Here is a 6471-nt window from a genome sequence, read left to right as displayed (position 1 = left end):
AGGAGGAGGGTATTGGTGCAGAGGAGGAGGGTAGTGGTGCAGAGGAGGAGGAGGAGGGTAGTGGTGCTGAGGAGGAGGAGGAGGAGGGTAGTGGTGCAGAGGAGGAGGAGGGTAGTGGTGCGGAGGAGGAGGAGGGTAGTTATGCAGAGGAGGAGGGTAGTGGTGTAGAGGAGGAGGAGGGTAGTGGTGCAGAGGAGGAGGGTAGTGGTGCGAAGGAGGAGGAGGAAGGTAGTGGTGCGGAAGAGGAGGAGGGTAGTGGTGCAGAGGAGGAGGGTAGAGGTGCAGAGGTGGAGGGCAGTTATGCTGGGAAGGAGGGTAGTGGTGCAGAGGAGGAGGGTAGTGGTGCGGAGGAGGAGGGTAGTGGTGCAGAGGAGGAGGGTAGTGATGCAGAGGAGGAGGAGGAGGAGGGTAGTGGTGCAGAGGAGGAGGAGGAGGGTAGTGATGCAGAGGAGGAGGAGGGTAGTGGTGCAGAGGAGGAGGAGGGTAGTAATGCTGAGGAGGAGGGTAGTGGTGCAGAGGAGGATGAGGGTAGTGGTGCGAAGGAGGAGGAGAGTAGTGGTGCAGAGGAGGAGGGTAGTTGTGCGGTGGAGGAGGAGGAGGAGGGTAGTGATGCAGAGGAGGAGGGTAGTTGTGCAGAGGGGAAGGGTAGTGGTGCAAAGGAGGAGGAGGGTAGTGGTGCAGAGGAAGATGGTAGTGGTGCGAAGGAGGAGGAGGAGGGTAGTGGTGCGGAGGAGGAGGAGGGTAGTGGTGTAGAGGAGGAGGGTAGAGGTGCAGAGGAGGAGGGTAGTGGTACACAGGAGGAGGAGGGTAGTGGAGTGGAGGAGGAGGAGGGTAGTGGTGCAGAGGAGGAGGAGGGTAGAGGTGCAGAGGAGGAGGGTAGTGGTGCAGAGGACGAGGGTAGTAATGCAGAGGAGGAGGAGGAGGGGGGTAGTGGTGCAGAGGAGGAGTAGGGTAGTGATGCAGAGGAGGAGGAGGGTAGTGATGCAGAGGAGGAGGAGGGTAGTGGTGCAGAGGAGGAGGAGGAGGAGGGTAGTGCTGCAGAGGAGTAGGAGGGTAGCGGTGCAGAAGAGGGTAGTGGTGCAGAGGAGGAGGAGGGTAGTGGTGCAGAGTAGGAGGAGGGAAGTGGTGCAGAGGAGGAGGAGGGAAGTGGAGCAGAAGAGGAGGGTAGTGGTGCAGAGGAGGAAGGTAGAGGTGCAGAGGAGCAGGAGGGTAGTGGTGCAGAAGAGGAGGAGGGTAGTGGTGCAGAGAAGGAGGAGGGTAGTGGTGCAGAGGAGGAGGGTAGTGGTGCAGAGGGGGAGGAGGAGGAGGGTAGTGGCGCAGAGGAGGAGGAGGGTAGTGGTGCTGAGGAGGAGGAGGATGCGGGTAGTGGTGTAGAGGAGGAGGGCAGTGATGCAGAGGAGGAGGGTAGTGGTGCAGAAGAGGAGGAGGGAAGTGGTGCACAGGAGGATGGTAGTGGTGCAGAGGAGGAGGAGGAGGAGGGTAGTTATGCAGAGGAGGAGGGTAATGGTGCAGAGGAGGAGGGTAGTGGTGCGGAGGAGGAGGAGAGTAGTTATGCAGAGGAGGAGGGTAGTGGTGTAGAGGAGGAGGAGGGTTGTGGTGCAGAGGAGGAGGGTAGTGGTGCGGAGGAGGAGGGTAGTGGTGCAGAGGGGGAGGAGGAGGAGGGTAGTGGCGCAGAGGAGGAGGAGGGTAGTGGTGCAGAGGAGGAGGATAGTGGTGCGAAGGAGGAGGAGGAGGGTAGTGGTGCAGAAGAGGAGGAGGGTAGTGGTGCAGAGGAGGAGGGTAGAGGTGCAGAGGAGGAGGGTAGTGGTGCAAAGGAGGAGGTGGGTATTGGTGCAGAGGAGGAGGGTAGTGGTGCAGAGGAGGAGGGTAGTGGTGCAGAGGACGAGGGTAGTGGTGCAGAAGAGGAGGAGGAGGGGGGTAGTGGTGCAGAGGAGGAGTAGGGTAGTGATGCAGAGGAGGAGGAGGGTAGTGATGCAGAGGAGGAGGGTAGTGGTGCAGAGGAGGAGGAGGAGGGGGGTAGTGGTGCAGAGGAGGAGTAGGGTAGTGATGCAGAGGAGGAGGAGGGTAGTGATGCAGAGGAGGAGGAGGGTAGTGGTGCCGAGGAGGAGGAGGAGGAGGGTAGTGCTGCAGAGGAGTAGGAGGGTAGTGGTGCAGAAGAGGAGGGTAGTGGTGCAGAGGAAAAGGAGGGTAGTGGTGCAGAGGAGGAGGAGGGAAGTGGTGCAAAGGAGGAGGAGGGTAGTGGAGCAGAAGAGGAGGGTAGTGGTGCAGAGGAGGAAGGTAGAGGTGCAGAGGAGCAGGAGGGTAGTGGTGCAGAAGAGGAGGGTAGTGGTGCAGAGAAGGAGGAGGGTAGTGGTGCAGAGGAGGAGGGTAGTGGTGCAGAGGGGGAGGAGGAGGAGGGTAGTGGCGCAGAGGAGGAGGAGGGTAGTGGTGCTGAGGAGGAGGAGGATGCGGGTAGTGGTGTAGAGGAGGAGGGTAGTGATGCAGAGGAGAAGGGTAGTGGTGCAGAAGAGGAGGAGGGAAGTGGTGCACAGGAGGAGGGTAGTGGTGCAGAGGAGGAGGAGGGTAGTTATGCAGAGGAGGAGGGTAGTGTTGCAAAGGAGGAGGGTAGTGGTGCAGAGGAGGAGGAGGAGGAGGGTAGATATGCAGAGGAGGAGGGTAGTGGTGCAAAGGAGGAGGAGGGTAGTGGTGCAGAGGAGGAGGTGGGTAGTGGTGCAGAGGAGGAGGAGGAGGGTAGTTATGCAGAGGAGGAGGGTAGTGGTGCAGAGGAGGAGGAGGGTAGGGGTGCAGAGGAGGAGGAGGAGGAGGGTAGTTATGCAGAGGAGGAGGGTAATGGTGCAGAGGAGGAGGGTAGTGGTGCGGAGGAGGAGGAGGGTTGTGGTGCAGAGGAGGAGGGTAGTGGTGTAGAGGGGGAGGAGGAGGAGGGTAGTGGCGCAGAGGAGGAGGAGGGTAGTTTTGCAGAGGAGGAGGAGGGTAGTTTTGCAGAGGAGGAGGATAGTGGTGCGAAGGAGGAGGAAGAGGGTAGTGGTGCGGAAGAGGAGGAGGGTAGTGGTGCAGAGGAGGAGGGTAGAGGTGCAGAGGAGGAGGGTAGTGGTGCAAAGGAGAAGGAGGGTATTGGTGCAGAAGAGGAGGAGGGTAGTGGTGCAGGGGAGGAGGGTAGAGGTGCAGAGGAGGAGGGTAGTGGTGCTGGGTAGGAGGGTAGTGGTGCAGAGGAGGAGGGTAGTGGTGCGGAGGAGGAGGTAGTGGCGCAGAGGAGGAGGGTAGTGGTGCGGAGGAGGAGGAGGGTAGTGGTGCAGAGGAGGAGGGTATTGGTGCAGAGGAGGAGGGTAGTGGTGCAGAGGAGGAGGAGGAGGAGGGTAGTGATGCAGAGGAGGAGGAGGAGGAGGGTAGTGGTGCAGAGGAGAAGGAGGGTAGTGGTGCTGAGGAGGAGAAGAAGGAGGGTAGTGGTGCAGAGGAGGAGGGTAGTGGTGCGAAGGAGGAGGAGGAAGGTAGTGGTGCGGAAGAGGAGGAGGGTAGTGGTGCAGAGGAGGAGGGTAGAGGTGCAGAGGTGGAGGGCAGTTATGCTGGGAAGGAGGGTAGTGGTGCAGAGGAGGAGGGTAGTGGTGCGGAGGAGGAGGGTAGTGGTGCAGAGGAGGAGGGTAGTGATGCAGAGGAGGAGGAGGAGGAGGGTAGTGGTGCAGAGGAGGAGGAGGAGGGTAGTGATGCAGAGGAGGAGGAGGGTAGTGGTGCAGAGGAGGAGGAGGGTAGTAATGCTGAGGAGGAGGGTAGTGGTGCAGAGGAGGATGAGGGTAGTGGTGCGAAGGAGGAGGAGAGTAGTGGTGCAGAGGAGGAGGGTAGTTGTGCGGTGGAGGAGGAGGAGGAGGGTAGTGATGCAGAGGAGGAGGGTAGTTGTGCAGAGGGGAAGGGTAGTGGTGCAAAGGAGGAGGAGGGTAGTGGTGCAGAGGAAGATGGTAGTGGTGCGAAGGAGGAGGAGGAGGGTAGTGGTGCGGAGGAGGAGGAGGGTAGTGGTGTAGAGGAGGAGGGTAGAGGTGCAGAGGAGGAGGGTAGTGGTACACAGGAGGAGGAGGGTAGTGGAGTGGAGGAGGAGGAGGGTAGTGGTGCAGAGGAGGAGGAGGGTAGAGGTGCAGAGGAGGAGGGTAGTGGTGCAGAGGACGAGTGTAGTAATGCAGAGGAGGAGGAGGAGGGGGGTAGTGGTGCAGAGGAGGAGTAGGGTAGTGATGCAGAGGAGGAGGAGGGTAGTGATGCAGAGGAGGAGGAGGGTAGTGGTGCAGAGGAGGAGGAGGAGGAGGGTAGTGCTGCAGAGGAGTAGGAGGGTAGCGGTGCAGAAGAGGGTAGTGGTGCAGAGGAGGAGGAGGGTAGTGGTGCAGAGTAGGAGGAGGGAAGTGGTGCAGAGGAGGAGGAGGGAAGTGGAGCAGAAGAGGAGGGTAGTGGTGCAGAGGAGGAAGGTAGAGGTGCAGAGGAGCAGGAGGGTAGTGGTGCAGAAGAGGAGGAGGGTAGTGGTGCAGAGAAGGAGGAGGGTAGTGGTGCAGAGGAGGAGGGTAGTGGTGCAGAGGGGGAGGAGGAGGAGGGTAGTGGCGCAGAGGAGGAGGAGGGTAGTGGTGCTGAGGAGGAGGAGGATGCGGGTAGTGGTGTAGAGGAGGAGGGCAGTGATGCAGAGGAGGAGGGTAGTGGTGCAGAAGAGGAGGAGGGAAGTGGTGCACAGGAGGATGGTAGTGGTGCAGAGGAGGAGGAGGAGGAGGGTAGTTATGCAGAGGAGGAGGGTAATGGTGCAGAGGAGGAGGGTAGTGGTGCGGAGGAGGAGGAGAGTAGTTATGCAGAGGAGGAGGGTAGTGGTGTAGAGGAGGAGGAGGGTTGTGGTGCAGAGGAGGAGAGTAGTGGTGCGGAGGAGGAGGGTAGTGGTGCAGAGGGGGAGGAGGAGGAGGGTAGTGGCGCAGAGGAGGAGGAGGGTAGTGGTGCAGAGGAGGAGGATAGTGGTGCGAAGGAGGAGGAGGAGGGTAGTGGTGCAGAAGAGGAGGAGGGTAGTCGTGCAGAGGAGGAGGGTAGAGGTGCAGAGGAGGAGGGTAGTGGTGCAAAGGAGGAGGTGGGTATTGGTGCAGAGGAAGAGGGTAGTGGTGCAGAGGAGGAGGGTAGTGGTGCAGAGGACGAGGGTAGTGGTGCAGAGGAGGAGGAGGAGGGGGGTAGTGGTGCAGAGGAGGAGTAGGGTAGTGATGCAGAGGAGGAGGAGGGTAGTGATGCAGAGGAGGAGGGTAGTGGTGCAGAGGAGGAGGAGGAGGGGGGTAGTGGTGCAGAGGAGGAGTAGGGTAGTGATGCAGAGGAGGAGGAGGGTAGTGATGTAGAGGAGGAGGAGGGTAGTGGTGCCGAGGAGGAGGAGGAGGAGGGTAGTGCTGCAGAGGAGTAGGAGGGTAGTGGTGCAGAAGAGGAGGGTAGTGGTGCAGAGGAAAAGGAGGGTAGTGGTGCAGAGGAGGAGGAGGGAAGTGGTGCAAAGGAGGAGGAGGGTAGTGGAGCAGAAGAGGAGGGTAGTGGTGCAGAGGAGGAAGGTAGAGGTGCAGAGGAGCAGGAGGGTAGTGGTGCAGAAGAGGAGGAGGGTAGTGGTGCAGAGAAGGAGGAGGGTAGTGGTGCAGAGGAGGAGGGTAGTGGTGCAGAGGGGGAGGAGGAGGAGGGTAGTGGCGCAGAGGAGGAGGAGGGTAGTGGTGCTGAGGAGGAGGAGGATGCGGGTAGTGGTGTAGAGGAGGAGGGTAGTGATGCAGAGGAGGAGGGTAGTGGTGCAGAAGAGGAGGAGGGAAGTGGTGCACAGGAGGAGGGTAGTGGTGCAGAGGAGGAGGAGGGTAGTTATGCAGAGGAGGAGGGTAGTGTTGCAAAGGAGGAGGGTAGTGGTGCAGAGGAGGAGGAGGAGGAGGGTAGATATGCAGAGGAGGAGGGTAGTGGTGCAAAGGAGGAGGAGGGTAGTGGTGCAGAGGAGGAGGTGGGTAGTGGTGCAGAGGAGGAGAAGGAGGAGGGTAGTTATGCAGAGGAGGAGGGTAGTGGTGCAGAGGAGGAGGAGGGTAGTGGTGCAGAGGAGGAGGAGGAGGAGGGTAGTTATGCAGAGGAGGAGGGTAATGGTGCAGAGGAGGAGGGTAGTGGTGCGGAGGAGGAGGAGGGTTGTGGTGCAGAGGAGGAGGGTAGTGGTGCGGAGGAGGAGGGTAGTGGTGCAGAGGGGGAGGAGGAGGAGGGTAGTGGCGCAGAGGAGGAGGAGGGTAGTTTTGCAGAGGAGGAGGAGGGTAGTTTTGCAGAGGAGGAGGAGGGTAGTTTTGCAGAGGAGGAGGATAGTGGTGCGAAGGAGGAGGAAGAGGGTAGTGGTGCGGAAGAGGAGGAGGGTAGTGGTGCAGAGGAGGAGGGTAGAGGTGCAGAGGAGGAGGGTAGTGGTGCAAAGGAGAAGGAGGGTATTGGTGCAGAAGAGGAGGAGGGTAGTGGTGCAGAGGAGGAGAGTAGAGGTGC

Source organism: Procambarus clarkii, chromosome 46 (genome assembly GCF_040958095.1).
Source record: "Procambarus clarkii isolate CNS0578487 chromosome 46, FALCON_Pclarkii_2.0, whole genome shotgun sequence".
NCBI classification, from domain to species: Eukaryota; Metazoa; Arthropoda; class Malacostraca; order Decapoda; family Cambaridae; genus Procambarus; species Procambarus clarkii.
The sequence above is the reverse complement of the archived record's forward strand: the minus strand, read 5'-3'. Positions refer to the sequence as shown.